The 16130-nt window shown below is 38.8% G+C and overlaps 1 protein-coding gene across 7 annotated transcripts in view; it reads left to right on the forward strand.

The window, feature by feature from the left end:
* The window catches only part of NUP93 (nucleoporin 93), an 83132-nt gene that overhangs the window by 6361 nt on the left and 60641 nt on the right, over nucleotides 1-16130 (forward strand). The window contains exon 1 of one of the 7 annotated variants that reach the window (XM_021535214.3): nucleotides 1-16130. This exon is cut by the window's right edge and continues 12582 nt beyond it. The exons of the other annotated variants lie outside the window; for them this stretch is intronic. The gene's annotated coding sequence lies outside the window, so the exon portion shown is untranslated. 7 annotated transcript variants of the gene reach the window in all.

Raw genomic sequence — 16130 nt, forward strand, 5'->3', positions numbered from 1 at the left:
TGTCAATTACACTGCCCTTGCCACTGCTGTTCATGTGTTGTGGTTCAGAGCTGTCCTAAGGCTTCTGTGGAGATTGTCTTGCTCTCTGTTTAATTCATTGGCTAGAGGAAGTGTAGAGGGGAGATGCTGCTTTCAATGCTGAAAGATGTTTGAGTTAGCCATGAGAAGCAGCATTAAGTACCAAGATAACAGAAGTATTTTAAGTTCCAAATTCTTGCTGAAGTCAAGAGGAACTAGGTGCATACTTACTCCCTTTGTGGACCTGTGTTTTTTGGCCTTGCAAGCTGAAATTGTGCAAGGATACTTCTCTCATAGTTTTGAAACCTTTTTTACGTCTGATTGGAAAAACACACATGGAACCACTTTTGAGGTGTTGGAATAGGGGGCATGTAAGTCAACAATCAAAAAAGGTGAGTATAGGTTTTTTCTTTCACTGTATCACAGATGTCATAACCTTGTCTTGGTGATAGACTGAATTTGCTGTGGTTCAAATGCTTTACCAGGTGATTTTATCTTGTAAAGTTTCCTGTAAATTTTCTCTGGGTGTCTTAGAATTTATTGTAACCCATCTAGTTTTGCTTTCTGATCATTGCCTGCCCTTGTAGAATATCTTCATGATAAAACCTGCAATATTCATTATTCAGTTAAGAACTGGTAGTGGAATTGATGTTGTGGGTTGCATTGAAGGTAACAGTCTGAATTACTGGTTGATTACTTTGAAGCTCATCTTTTCTTTCTGGCAGGTGGCTCACTTATGAGAGTCAGAAGAGTTGTAAGCTCCTCTTTCTTTTTTTTGCAGAAGTAGTATGCTCAACTAAACTTCAGGAGGGGAAGGGAGGCATGTGAAATTACCCCATTTTATCTAATGTATGTTTTAGTTTCACTTTTAGCGTCATCCATTTTGGGTGCAAGGCCCTTAGTTGAATCTCATGCTAGTGTGTTAGGAGCTCTGTGGTCTCCTGTCTTCAGGCAGACTTACTTAACCCCAGTTTTCTAAGACCTCTCTTTCACTAAAGATAAGTAGTCTCTCGAGACTATATATTGCCTGATCATAGAGTGAGAGCTCTAAACCACTGGCATTGTTCACTTTCTGTCTTTTCTCATTTTATCCCTTTGCCCCAATTTCTGATGTTGTTGTCTTTCTAATTGGTGATGTTACACTTGGTACATGTCTTTCTTGACCTCATTCTGTCTAGATTTTTTCCAACCACTCTTGCCTCTTTTTCGTTTTTCCTTCTTGGTTTGGATTTTTTTTAGGTTTACTGTTGCTGTTAATTCTTTGTTTTCTACAGCTTTTCCTTTCTGTTTTAAGAAGAATTTATTGTAGATTCTCAAGCCCAGAAGCTGTAGCATGCTTGACTCTTTGGAGCTGAGATCTGTGGGAAAATTTATGATGGCATAATAATCATATTTTCTATTATTGCTGGTTACCTAACTAAAATATTATTTTATTCTTTCTTAATTATACCAGACCTCAAGGCCTTATTTGAAATGGTGATTCTGGTAGTGATCTTTGTATGTTTTCTTATCTCTAGTACCTTTGTTTTAGTCGCCCTTGTCAATATTTGAATGTATCCTTCTGTTCAGGAAAAGCTCCAAATTTAACATAAAACCAGTGGTTAATTGCAAATCATTGTGTTTAGATGGCCAGATCAGCCAATGCAATTCAGCCCTTTCTTCAGGAAAACAGCTAAAAAGTACAAATGAGAAACAGGATTAAAATCAATCATTTAAATCAAAGTTCTGTCTTTGCTGTGTTGAATCATGATTAACACTAGTTATTTAATCACTGATTACTTCAACAACTCATCTCTGAGGCCTAATACTTGTGTGCTTTGAATCTTACATTTTTTATGCAGGCCATGTACAGAAAACATTCATAGTCAATTAGCTAAAAGTGATTTGCAGGGGGAAGGATGGCAAGGGGCTCCACTTCAGATCATCTTGGAGGCACATTAGCCAAGTGTCAGTTTTAAATTATTTGTCCCTGCTTGTTTTTGTAGTTAATGGGTGCAGGGATTTATGTCTTGCAGAACATCATTCTCTGTTCTGAGGATATTTGCAGTCACGTCTCAACCTGGTTTCAACTGTGGTCTGTACCTGAAAGTTACCTGCTTAGAATATGGACAAGTCTCTGTACCTATCTGTAGGTTCTGGTATGCAGCCATCAATTCTTTTAGAATAGTTTTTGTTAATTATTTAAGAGGACCTTTGTGTTACACACTGCTGATAGTCCTCTAATTACATCTGTTAATCAAGGAGGTCTTGAAATTTTTTGATGCTTGAGATAACAATGTGCTATAGAAGTTTCTTTTTCTAAGTTACTTTTTCTTATACCTCCTGATGATTTAGGATTTATTTATCTTGTTCCTAGATAGTTTCTTAAGCCTTCTTCAGATGTGTTGTGTTTGTTTTGGGACAGATGAAGCTATCTCTGCACTGTGTAGAATCCTTGCTCTATAAGCTGTTCCCATTGTATCTGGTAGGTAGTGTGCAGAGTGATATATGGGAGGGGTCTGCTTTATTTCTTTACAGGACTTTACTGTTCCTCTGCTGTTACTCGGTATTTACACAGGTATACTGGTAAACTTTAATTCTGTGGATTGGGAAGGCCTGTTCTGTTCTGCATCAAGCCCTCAGCCTGTGCCATCTGGCATTATCATTACTCTTTTTAACCAGCAAAAACTTCTTCACATATTCGTAATGAACTTGGTCCACACTTTATCATCAACTGTCCTTTCTCAGACCTGTCTTTTCCTGATGCTCGACACAGATTCACAGCCTTGTGTAGTTTGCAGCAAGTTTATTTAGCCTGAAATCCCATCTGAAAATTAATTGTCATTTGTAGATTCTTTAGCACTTCAATTATTCTTGTTGGTGTGGTTCCTCATATCTGTCCTTTAATCTTCAGTTTGAGCACATATCAATTCATAAATACTTTGCAGCATCATTTGCCAAAGAGATTTTTTGGGGGTAAGCACCTGAGACTGCAGGTCTGTGCCCTCTTCCCTCTGAAGAGGTGGTGGGGCTGCATTGGTGCAGCCTCTGTGCACCACTGCACAGGAAAAGGGGGTGGATATGGGCACTTGTGCCAGAGGCACAGACCTAATGCATAGCCTTTGTTGACTGTTGCAGTTGTATGAAAGCTACAAATATAATTAAATCTTCATTGTATGAATTTTAGGGTTCTGCTGACTTCTAAATTTTAACCAATCTCTTACAGCATGAAAATACTCTTGTAGAATTTCTGCCATGTGTTCCCACGTCACTCCTTTGCATCTAGAAATTTCTCTGGCAGTTTGCTTGAGCTTTCCCTGTATTCTTACCTCAAGCATTTATTTACTGTCTCTGTTCCTACTTCTATTGCAGTCTGTTCTAGCAGCCTGTGGGAGGCCAGCACAGAGAATCTAATATCTCAAATTATGGCAGTCAGCACTGCAGAAGGAGAATGCTAGGAAATACCCTATTTCTTACGTAGAGAGTAAAACAGGAAGAAAAATCAGAAGGGAGCATCCTAGGGCATGAGGTCCCAGGATGCTGGTGCAAGACATTCAAAAAGTGTTAAGAGAATCTAGGAATTCACCTTAATACATGTCTCAGCCTGGTTTAACAAGCAGGAGGGACTTTCTGTACAGAACCTCTTTAAATGCTCCTCTATATTGCTGACTAAAAAGTGCACCAAATTGCAGTTCAATTAATTATCTGAATTATTTATCAGTTGTAAAATGTAGATTGCTTGCACATAAAAGGGTTGTGAGTCCAGGAAATGTCTCCCACTAGAGCAGTAGGCCGGGAAGATTATGCAAAAGATTCTAGGCTTGGCATTAAATTATAAGAATTTGTATTTTTCCTCTCTCATTTCAAAGTTTATGTTATTAAATTGCATGCAGAACAACAAGCACTTCTTGCAGTAAATCCATTTTACAATAATTCTTATGTCAGGAGTTTAAAGAGATTTTTCTATATTGTCAAAATGCCCTATTTTGACAAAATCTTTTCAAATCTGAATGTATTAGTAAAGTGCTTCTTGATATGATATTTAGCATGTATTTATGTGCTTGGGTCTTTTTGTTTGTTTCTTTTTGGCTTTTAAAAATCCAAGGTAAGGCTTGATCATGCAAATCTGTATCCCAAAGATGGGGTATGGAAATATAAACATAACCTTGTCATTCTGTTCAGAAAAGGTATTTCTTCACTCTTTCAAAGATGCAAACTATGTCCCCTTCTAGTGAGCACTGTCATAGCAGATCCTCTCTCAGGTTGCAGTAAAGGCAGCCAGAGGAAGAATTATTCCAAGACTGTGGGTAGGCTGTGCTATTGTAATGTGTGAGGTGGGACCTGGCCCCTGCACTTGTGCTGTTTTCTGTATGTGTGGAGGTCAGAGAGAGATTCAGTGCTGCTCTTTCAGACTGATTTTTGGGATACCAGGTAGGAGTTAGTTGTTAGATCAAGGCCTGATTTCTTCCTGCTAAGATGATTTGACTGTTATGCTTTACTGTGGGCTTTGTATTTTGAACATGTCACTGGGCTTGATACTAGATTTCGTGCCCTCTATGCTTGTTTTGAAAAATAAAACCCCAGAGTCATGGTGTTAATTTAAATAAAATGGTTTTGCTCTCATTTTTCTGGCTCAATCCAGCTCTGTGCAGATTTGTGAAATGAATGTTAGAAGGAGACACAAGCTCTCCTCACATGCATTGCTTATCTGCTTAGAAAGTTTGAGGTGAAGGCCTAGCTCCATTACACTGAAGGAAAATTTTGTTGAATTATCTCATTTGTGCAAGTTTCACCTTGGCCTTCTGGCCTAGGCAGAATTGAAATGGAAGGTTGCATGCTAGGGTTTGGTTTTGATTTCTGGGTGTGGATATTCAGAGTATTGACTGAGTAGCTCTCTGGAGGCCCAGATACAAAAATAAGAGCTTTTATCTAAATGAGGGCAGAGGGTTAAACTGAAATCTCTCCAAGTGGCACGAAAGACACACTGAAATTAAGTATCTGGGATATTTTGAAGCTTTTCAGAGCACTGTAAATAGGTTTTGTATCAAAGGTAGCTTTAACTTCTACTTATGTGTTGCTAGAATCTGGGTCCCAGGATGCTCTCCCCAGCCCTGTATGTTCTATTTGTGTGTATGTATGTGTATGACTTGTAATTTAAAAATTCTTATTCTGACGTCAGGTACTGCAAGGGTGCATTATTCAACAATTGAGCTCTAATTGCTATTTTATGTTACCATTTGTGATATACTTTGTGGTATCTGCTAGAATAATACCAAAGCCTGTGGTAATCTACTAGAGTGTAACTAAAATCAGAGTTTATAAATGGAAATGCTGACACAACCTTAAAGGGCCAGCCTCAAGTGCTGTTCACCATCCATTGTTTGCATTAGCTTAGCTTGAAAATGCATTTTGCCTTTTGCAGATTTTATCCTTTCTCATTTGCCAAACATTGATTTCTCCCCCCATCCCCAAGTCCTTCAGTTCTAATGGAGCTTGAAATTAAGGTGGCTTTATTTTTCTGTCGCTTCCTTGTTCACCCTAATCAATGATGCCAGCACAGCTGTGTGGACCTTTTAACCATTGCAGAGCCATGGTGGTGAAAGCAAGAGGGCAACCTTTGACCTTGGTTTTTTTAGGGCTGATCATTAGCTGTTGATTTCTTTGCAGTGCTTGCAATCCAAATGAAAAATACTATTTCTGGTCATAGTTGGGAATTCTTCAAAAACCGTAGAAATGTTTGGCTCCAATAATACCTCATCTTCAAAGGTTCTTAGAAGTAATTTTTTAGTCTCCCTTTACTAGTGCGTGCTAGTATCAAATCTTGCTGTGTTCTTTGCATAGGTTGTCTCACTGATTGCATTCAGGATTTTAGCCTTAATGTACACACTTAGGTGTGTAAATCAAGAATATAAATATCCTGGTAATTAAATGTGGCCAGAGGCAGTTTGCACACAATTGAAGAAAGCAGTGGTGGGGAATGAATGAGTATTTTGACATGCAAATGGAGCTAAGGGATGTGGACCTTGGAAATATAAATTACAGAAACTTCTTCAGCTCATCTCTGCTGTGTTTGATGTCTCCTTCTAAGTAACATGTAACGATTTTTCATGAACTGCAGGCTGCCTGTGCTCTCTCCGGGCTGACATGGGCCTTGGGCAGCTCACAGCCCTGGCAAAGCAGCCAGGGCATCAGTGGCTGCCACCTCCCTGACACTGAGAGTGTCCCAGGGCCCCTCTGAATGAACGGGCTGGCCCAGAGCCTCCCAAGGCCTGTGCTGAGTAAAGGATGCCCTGAGAAGTACCAAGCTGTGTGTAGGCTGGGATGTGACCAGGATTTAAGAGTGCAGGCTTCTCTATTTCATAGCCACCTTGGGATTTTGGGGTCTGTTTTGGTTTTAAGTTAAAAGGAATAAAACTCAACAAAAACAAAACACCCCCTTCTTTCTGGTATTAGGTAGGTGAGTGAATAACACTATAGGAAAAAAAAAAAGTATGAAAGGGAAAAAAAAAGCCCAAAACATTGGGAATGTTTTTTTTTTTTTTGCTTGTCACTATTCCCCTCATGATTGTAATTTACATCTAAGCAGCAATTTTCTATAGTTTTCATTAGTGCTTTAGTGGCATGGTTTAGTGCAGTTTTAAATTATTCTGATCTTATTAACCTTAAATATGCACGTCCCCAAAAAACCCAAACAGTGATGACTTTAATGTAGACTACTCAGGTATTTCATTAATTGGACAAATTGCAGTCATTCAGTAAATATTCTGATAGTGAATTATTTTAAATTTTTTTATTTGCTTGGTTACATGCTAATTGGAGTAATTATGTGGTGATAGTCCAGTTCATCATGGTTCTGATCATGGATTCCTAACCTTAAGGGGTTGGGAACAGGGAGATAAGATACATGATCTACCTTTCTCTTTCATCATGGGTAAACAAGATGATAGGAAAGATATTTCAGAACTTTATGCTAATGCAAGGTCATGAGATGGAAAAATTGGGAACTCTGCTTCTAGTAGGTGTGTTTATCCATCTATTTAAATTCTGCTATGTCCTGGCACATTTCACATTTCCTGTCTGCTTAATCCAGATATGTTCTTTGCATCTCAAATTGGGACAACTATAAACTTTTAATAAATGTTTTTGTAACAGATACTTCAAATGTCTTTAAACATACGAGATTTTGAGTCATAACGCTTTACTTCATTCCCCCTCCCGTTTTTCTTCTTTTGCCATGTAACTCTGCCCTTCTTTGAGAATGGTTCCAGTTTCTAATTGAATGTTAACTTGTATTCCTGTGAAGAAGCAAATACAGTATATAAAGACAGTTTGGACATCACATATCCAAAATGCAACCTCTCCTGTGCTGAGGTGTAGATGTCTCCACTTCTCTTGGTAGCAGTGCTGGATCCTTTCATAGCTGGAACTCAGGAGCAAACCTGGGTGCCAGGATCTGAGCCAAAATTTCCCCAACACCCTGCTGGTAGCACTGTTACTATTGCAAGAAGTACTGTGGGGTCATTAATGACTTCCAGGATCTGTGTTGCATCTGACCAGGAGGATGTCATTTCTGGCAATGTGGTACCTCTTAGTGTCATGCTGTCCCATTAATTTAGTGCTTGCTGAAAGCTTGTATTGGCTACTGACCTAGGCTGTGTGTACTCAGCATGTGCAAATGAACTGTTGGAATTGGTGTTTTCATGGTGCAGGAAAAATTTAGTAGAATGGTTTCATCTCTGCATTTATACAGATTGGTGAGAAGAAACAATGCTAAGATGCAACCTGGCAATTTCCCCCCTCCACATATCATGTGATAGAGCACTCGGATTAAAGAAATTATTTTATTTATTTGAGACTCAATTGTAGCTTTTGCAAAGCATAACTCCTGTTTTGTTTTGTAACATTTTTTAAACCATTGCAAATAATGCATAGACCTTATAGGAGAGGATTTGGAGTTTTCCCATACCTTTATTATAGCTCTGAAATTAAAAATTAGCAGGGCTGTGCTGGAATTTCAAAGTGGAACTGATTATACACAGAAGTGAACCCGGTTCATCTCTGTTGCATTTAAGGAAAAAAAAAAGTTGTCAAAAATTAACAAGCAGATAAATGAGATTTCTAATACATGAACAGCATATATACTTTTGTATAGTAGCAGTATAAGACCATAATTTGGAGGAGGGGTAATTATTTTTTTCATATTTATTTTTAAAGCAATCCAGTTTTCTCAGTGGACCTTAGTATGACCTAGTGCCTCTGTGGAAATTGGAAATTGAAGCTCTTGGCTTTGGGAAGCCCTGCTCACAGCCATACAGGGATGTAGTTGAGGGGACTTCTCACTGATGGCAGAAGCTTTCAGTCCCAGTGTTGCAGTGGGTTAGTGGAGTTAAGCTATAGGTGTGGGGTTGAAAAACTAACATTTACTTATTTAAATCAATATGGCTTTTTAACACTTTTGAAAAAGAGGAGAAAGAAACTGAAGTTTCCCAAGTGCAGTAGGAAAAAAAAGAATTTTGATCTTTAGCAAACTTGTCTGAAATGAGACGAGAGAGGCTTGGAGCTGACCTGTAAGAGAGATGAAATTGTTATCTTTCTCCTGAGCTATTGTTTCTGTGGTTTTTTTTTGCTAGTCTTTATTACATGAGCATTATCTTGACCATTTTTCTCAACTAATCCCTCATGGTGCTGTGAGCAAATCACTCTTCCACAGGAGAAATCTGTAATGTGAGTAGGCCAGACTCTTGTTGAGCTCCTGTGGTCACAAACAACATAAAACCCTGGACACTGTTTTCAGTGAGGCAGTTCATCTAATTTATTAGGAAAAGCAGCAGCTGCTGCAGCTCTCAACTCCCTCCCCTCCTCTCAAGCTCCCCTCATTTACTCAAGACTCTTGAAAGTGTTACTGGACTGATGAATTCCACTGGGATTTATTACTGAACCATTTGCGTAATTTGGCAGTCTGGGAAAGGCCACAGGTATATTGTTGTGCATGCCTTCCTCTCCCCTGTCATAATTAGTCAGTTTGACTTCACATCCAAAATCTTAATCCTAGGCATTATCAAGCTTTGGTTTAAAACAGTCACCAGCTAAGAAGTGTGACAACTGTTTATCAGCGACTGGGCATCAAACTGTGGATGTAGTTAAGCTTCTCCATACAAAACAGTCTGAAAATTTGGCAGTTTGTGGAAGAAATGTTTGGGTTATGTGCAGGGATGTTTTTTAACTCTTCTTTTTAAAGTCAAAAATTCCTGTCAAGATATGTTCCTGAAAGAAGTTGCAGCCTTTTCAGGTCAAACTAAGGATAGTTCTGCATTTGTTTAGCTTACTTAGATTTTTGGCAAAATTTCTGTTCTCAGTGTCTCCTGTTTTCTTTCCTATCCTTTATTTCTCATCTTTCTTCCACTCTCTTTTTTTTTTTCTTCTTACTCTAGTTGTGTTAATCTCTTTGCTTTTCGACTCTGAATTCATGTATTACCTCCTCCCAGCACTTTACTCAAGTCTCTGCTTTGACACTATTTTGGGTGTGAACAAATTATTTGTTTACTTTGAGCTAAAATATTAAGCTGGTCAAACAAAAAGCAGTTACTGCTAGATGTCTCATTGGTTTTTCATGTATGTAGAAATGACTGAAACAAGCCCAGGGAGATAAGCTGGAAGTTTCCTGTACCATTCCATTATTTGTATATCAGTAAGCATGCAAGATGCATGGTACTCCACAGAAGCACCAAAACGCTTATGCAGCATTATAAGCCACAGCTAACAGAGCATCTTTTAAATTAATTGGAACAGCATGCTTGATTGTTGCTTGGTAAAAATGGCTTGAGAAGGTTGGAGAGATTTAGTTTTAAAATAACTTAATAGAGGAATGAAATATCATGTTGCTAGGGGGTGTGACTGCAGTGGAAGTCTCTGTGGACTATACTTTTTGAGCATCAATATCTGGATTTTGTGTTATCTTCAGTGTCTACTGTGGGATGGAGGGGGAAGGGGGAGGGAGGTTTTGTCATGTGTGGTTTTTTTAGGGGAGCAAAGGAAGGGTTTGCCACTGTCACACAAGTGCTGTTCCAAGGCTGATGAATGAGGAAAGGCAGTGGTAAACATCTCAGTGATTAGTTTCCATTTCGGCAGCTTTATTAAACCTTTTTGAATCTTTCATTTGGCTATCCTAGGCTTGATTCAGGGATATAGGATTAGCTGATAGTAAAGTTATTGTTGATTTCTTAGATTGCGTTTGGGACACATCTGTTTGGTTGCCTTTACATGCTTATGTTCAGTATCAGATAACTCAGAGGAAAAATACTATCATAATACCACAGGGAGATCAACTTGCTTTTTTAGGCTTCACCTTGTTCATTAGTAGTCTCTAACTGGTTATCTTGAAGCACGAGAAGTAATATTTCTTTCCACAATTTCAGTGTTAAACTCAGCTCTAGGTACTGTCAATATCAATATACATACTGAGTCAGTTCTTAATCTCATTATGGTTTTGGCATTGCCATCTTCCTGTGGCAGTAAATTCCACAATCCAATTACAGATTATGTTAAAATTTATTTCCTTTATTGGTTTTGAGTTTGGCATCATTTGCACAGACATTGTTTCCTTTTGTTCAGACCTGTACCAAGTGGATTTCGAGATCTGCCCTCTTTCTAGAGCTTTCTACTTCACTTAAAGTGCCAGCTCTTACTTGGTTCCTTTTTTTAATGTTACTCATCCCAAAAGTGTTCCCAGACCATGTCACATGCTTCTGACAATTCCCTGAGTGTGTCCTGCAGTTTTTCTTTTGAGGGTGTCTGTCCAGTTTACACAGTGTTGTTAACACCAGTTTGTTTAGTTTTTCTGATAATGATGTTTGGTGTAGCCAAACTCAGTGTGAAGGGCAGAAGTAGTAACCTGTGAGGGATTTGCTTTTAATCTCAGATAAATGGGAGTGCATAGGTGGGAATGATGTACAGTATAATGACAAATCCTTATCTCTAAACACAAGTCAGTAGGATTCTTTGGGCCAGATTCTAATGTATGAGAAAAGAAATTTCTGAAGAGAATTGGGGAGGAAATGCAGTAGGAAAAAAAAAAAAAACGTTTCAAATAGATGATAAAACCTGTGTGTTATCTCCAGATCCTCTGAGCAGCAATTGATTTTGCCTGCTATGGTTACCATACAGTAACTCTGAAACATTCATTATTTCTATCCTGCCCCAAGGCTTGTAGCAGAAAATGGCATATTTAAATCCTTTTACTCTGTCTTTTAAGTAGATACAAAATCCTGAAGGTTTTAATGAATGTGAAATAAGTGCTAATGCAGTACTCAAAAAACTCACCATTGTTTTGACTAAATGGGACTGTGACCATCTTTAAGTTGAAGTGAAAGCTAAATGCTGGAAGCTAGATGCAGAGCCATCTCACTGCTGAATTACACCTTTGAACTCTGCTGTGGTTTGTTTTCACTTGTTTCTCCTAGATCTAATCCTGCTATATTTCTTGTAGTCCCCCTTTATCTTGATTTAATTTTTCCAAGGTTAAAAATAGCTTATCCAGAAAATTTGCAGTTCATTGCTAATGGTAAGAATGTTGATTACTCAATAGATACAGTGAATCAATATCACTTCTCTTATTTTTGTTTTGCTGTTTTACTTGAGATTAATGTTTTGGCTTCATATTTCCTGGTAAGAAGTGTATGACATTGCTGTGCATAATTAGCTAAAGTTACACTAGATGTTTTGTTGTTTGTCTGTGGTATCATGCTCTTAGATGCCTTGTTCTCTACCTTTTCTAATGTCCTCTTGTTTTTTTGTTTTGCTTGTCTGAGGACTTTTTTTTTTTTAATTAATTATAAAAATAAGCACTCAAGGTGGACCTCTTCTGGCTTGTTGCTGGAGCAGGGGGAAGCTGAGCTGGAAATTATTCCCATCAATTAGTAGTGTGAAATCTTTGACTTAGAGTTGATTAACTTGTCATGTGGTTATATCCCTGTTAGACACTATAGCAGAATTGTTAGCTTTCTCTCCCTTTTTCCTTATTTCCTCTGAGGTACTCTATTTGCTTTTGCCTTGCTTTGACTTTTTTTCTCAGAAAAATCTTTCCAAGATGTAAGGGATGTTACACTGTGCCTCTTGAAAGCTGTCAGAAGGCAGCTGGGAATCTCCAGGCCTTCCTGCCTCCTGGGTCCACCAGTCAGCAGGGCAGTCCTCTGTGTGAAAAGAATCTGGGGCTTGTTTTTGAAGGTTGGATAGTTCTTGCTGATATTTAGGGATGCTGAATTTGAGGAGGAAACATTGCATATGAATCCATGTATCCCCAGCAATGCCAGAAGTGGAATGGCTTTTGCAAAGCATCATCAGGAAAATAGAAGCAAGTCTTGCTCATCAGTCAGAAGTTATTCCTTTAATAAATACCCAAAGCTAAACTTTGAGAAATAACATTCTTCTGCAACAGAATAGGAGAACAGATCTCCTTCCTGCAGAGGGTTGAATCTGCAGTTTGTCTTAAAGGGCAGAATTCAGTTGTTTGTCTCCACTAGATCTGTCTTCTCTTGGTTATAAGTTTGCTCTGTTTGTCTTAGAAAATTTCTTCCTTAAACTCTTCAGCATGCATTGCCTCTGAAGAAGCTGCTGTAACATTTTCTCTCTCTGAGATGAAATACTTATTTCCAGCCAATATATTATGTATTAGCAATGCCTCCTGGCAACAAATGCTGCTTGAAACCGCAGATTCAGAGAGGAAGGTGGGAAGCGCAATTCAAAGACTCATGTTGCAGAGACAGCTCAGCAGAACATGTTGCATGTGGGTAGTGCCCCTGTGGATCCAGAGAAGGTTCATCTTGCCATCTTGAAGGAATTTTGAAATTATTTGATTTTATGCAGATCTCTGAAGTGGATCTTTTTGCCTTCAGCACCTCTGGTTGGTGTCATCTGCAGGAAAGAGCATGCCTTGGTAGTGGGCATTTGCAAACCAGTGTTTGTCTTGTGGCAAGTGTGCTGGATAGTTATGTTCATCCAGATAAAACACAGAAACTTTGAAACTGGAAGGTCAGATGCTGAGGGAGGAAAAGGATGGCCACTGCTTAAAATGCAAGTGGCTTTTGCTGGAGCTCTTTTATATGCTGATTAATTGACTTCAAGCAGTTTATATGGTCAAAACTCACTGTTGCGCTGCAGCTGGTGCAGGAGTTACAATCTGGTTGTCCATGCTGCTGCAGGCTGTGCCTTTCTAGTGTCAAAGGCAATGGCTTGCTAATCTCATCCTTTTCCTACCTGAAGTTCTAGGGTGATAAATGACAGGTATCCTCTATTTGTCTGCTTTATGGAAAATGCATGCAGTGAAATAGTCTCTACCACATGCGACTAAAGAAAAGTCTTTTTGTGTCTTTCAAAATTTTTCAGAGTGTTGCAATTTGTTTTTGTAAGCTGGATGGGTAGTCAATGCACTTCCTTGAGAAGCTAAGGAGTTCTGTTAAATATGTCAGTTTGTGCATGAAGAGTAGGTAGGCAGGACCTCAGAGTTTTAGCTTCTGAGCTTATTGATTTATTTTATTCGACTTTTTTTACGTCTCGAAACAACCCTTTGCTACAGTTATAGCACTGGATCATTTGCTTTTCTGTGTAGTATTGACTAATTATCTTTTTAAAAAAGAACTTGCAGCTTCCAGAGTAAATCAGGAGTGACACCATATCAGCAACACACATGGGCAGCCTCTTTCTCAGACAGAGAGACCTCCACATGGTCACACAGTAATGCTGCTTTTGTAAGGCTGCTGGCCCTGCCAAGTGCCAGATCTGAAAGGCTGAAGCACTGACCTTTCTAATACTGCTTGTGAAATCAGTGCAGTGAGTTAGTTTATTGATAGGCTCAGTTTCACAGGTGAAATCTTGCTTACTCAGACTGACAGTCTCACAGCTAATTCCTTTGGACTCTTCCAGGGCCATCATGAGCGCAAATAATTTAAGTATAGCACTACTTCTTGAAGTGTTTGTATAAATTCCTTTTGATATACTATGGTACCTTCCATCCGAGTAATCTTACCTGTGGGATCATCAGAGCTTCCTTTTACATTAATATCAAAGGTTTAGTTAATTGTTACTTCTGATAGCCCAATGAAACTGAAAGAGCTGGTTTTTGTCCATTGGTTTTTGGGTATGGTTTGGGTCTGGATTTTTGTTTGTTTTTCTATTAATCTCTGAACAACTTGCCTAGGTGCTACTAGAAGCATCTGCTGAACAAGCTGTTGCTACCAACAGTAGAAGCAAAACTCTGCAGGTGTCAGATGCAATGTCACATTTCTGACCAGTAGTTAATGTGTTTATTACAAAAAAACCTTAATGATTCTTAGGATGTGTTACTGAAATATCCTTTAAAATCCTGTAAACTTTATTTTCAGGAGAAACTTCAGCTATTTTTGGAGCTTAGGTATATTGACATGCCTAAGACACAGAAGCACAGGGAAATGAAGGCTGAGATAGGAGCAGGTTCATGCAAATCAATACTGAGTGTAACTGTGAAGATGTCAGGATGGGAATCTCCAGCAGAGCTGCAGTTGAGTGTATTGAATTGTTAGAGGGTGCAACCAGGTGGATTATTGGCAGTGACATGTGCTGGGCTTCTACCTCCAGTTACAGCAGCTTCCAGCTCATTGAATGTCACATAGTTTAAAAGTTAGGGGTTGGGCAGCAGACATAGTGACTGACAGTAGGGAAATGCTGCCCTACATTACATTACATAACTTACATTAATGACTGGCTAAAACAATTGGGAGGTTCTGTTGTATGGGGAATATCAAAATGCCTTTGTCCTTGGCCTTTGACTTCTTGATCTATATTGAGATCTAAGCAAATGCTTAATAGTTTGTGTCTAATAACAAATTGCATCTTACATTGTTTTATAGCTCACTTTGTGAAAACAACTGAAATCCAGCCCAAGCAATTAGCTTCTGCAGACAGAGGTTATAAATGAGATCTAAAAAATTGAGAGTGTTCTGGAGTTTCAGGTTTTGGTTTTTTGTTTGGGTTTTTCAGGGAAGCTGAGGATGGATTTAGAACAAGAGCTCATAAAGAGCCAATTATATAGGATTTCAGCACTTGAGATTTTTCTATTTGTACTTGCTGACTGAAAGCAGCACATTCAAATCAAACCAGCAAACTGCTGCCAGATGTGTTGTGGATGAACAGGGAATGGGTTTTTTTTCAGAGGTTCCACAGGACAGAAGCAAGAAGAGAATGTCAGATGTAAACTTTGAAAGCAATTGGCTGAAATACGTTCCAATATTATTTTGGAGCAAGAGTGCCAGTTTAAATATTTATGCAGTGTTTTATTGTACTGATTCAAATACTGAATAGCACCTGACCCTTGAATTTTTGGATAGTTGCCTGACTGGCACCCCCTGATGCATATATTTACTTAGAAAATGGCCTTCTGTGGCAGCTGCTTTTCATTGCAGGAAATTGGGAAAGCTGGATTCTGATCCAGTTTTTTCATGATTTTTATGCTTGACTTTCAGTTCAAGAAATGTCTTCCTATGCATCAGTTTCTTCAGCTGAGAATTAAAAATTGCATTTACCACTAGCTCTCACAAGATTGTGAGATTCTTTAGTGGAAACTTAGTGGATGCTTTGCTTTTTGCTATTTTTTCAGACCTCTTTATTTTTCACAATCCTGATCAATATTGGGCAGCATTTAACTGGCCTCCAACTTCCACTCCCTCAGAGACCACCAGACCTTGTGAAAAAATAAGGTTGTTTCTTTCCATCAGGAGTTTTCTAGTTTGGCAATGCTAAACAGCACAGTCCTTGGCTGCCCCTGTGGTACAGACTGTCAGCAGAGCTCCTTTGCCCACATGAAACAAGAAACTGAAGCTGTGCTACAAACACCTGTCTGCTGGCAGCTCTGCTGAAACCACCCTTTTGTCATTCAGACAGCAGCAATGGCTGCTGGAGTTCTTCAACTTCTCTGAGCTGAAATTGTGCAAAGACTGCTATTAGTTGCTGCTCTGAGCTGGAATTGTGGACATGCAAAAACCCTTTAAGCTGGCAGTTTAGAGTTGTAGGCTAAAACTTTGGTCAATACAGCTACTGCCTCCTACCCAATATAATAATTTTATGCAGCAGTATTTAGTAGTGTGGTGACTCTCACTTGAGATGGA

The sequence above is a fragment of the Lonchura striata genome, chromosome 11, assembly GCF_050655825.1.
Source record: "Lonchura striata isolate lonStrDom1 chromosome 11, ASM5065582v1, whole genome shotgun sequence".
Taxonomy (NCBI): domain Eukaryota; kingdom Metazoa; phylum Chordata; class Aves; order Passeriformes; family Estrildidae; genus Lonchura; species Lonchura striata.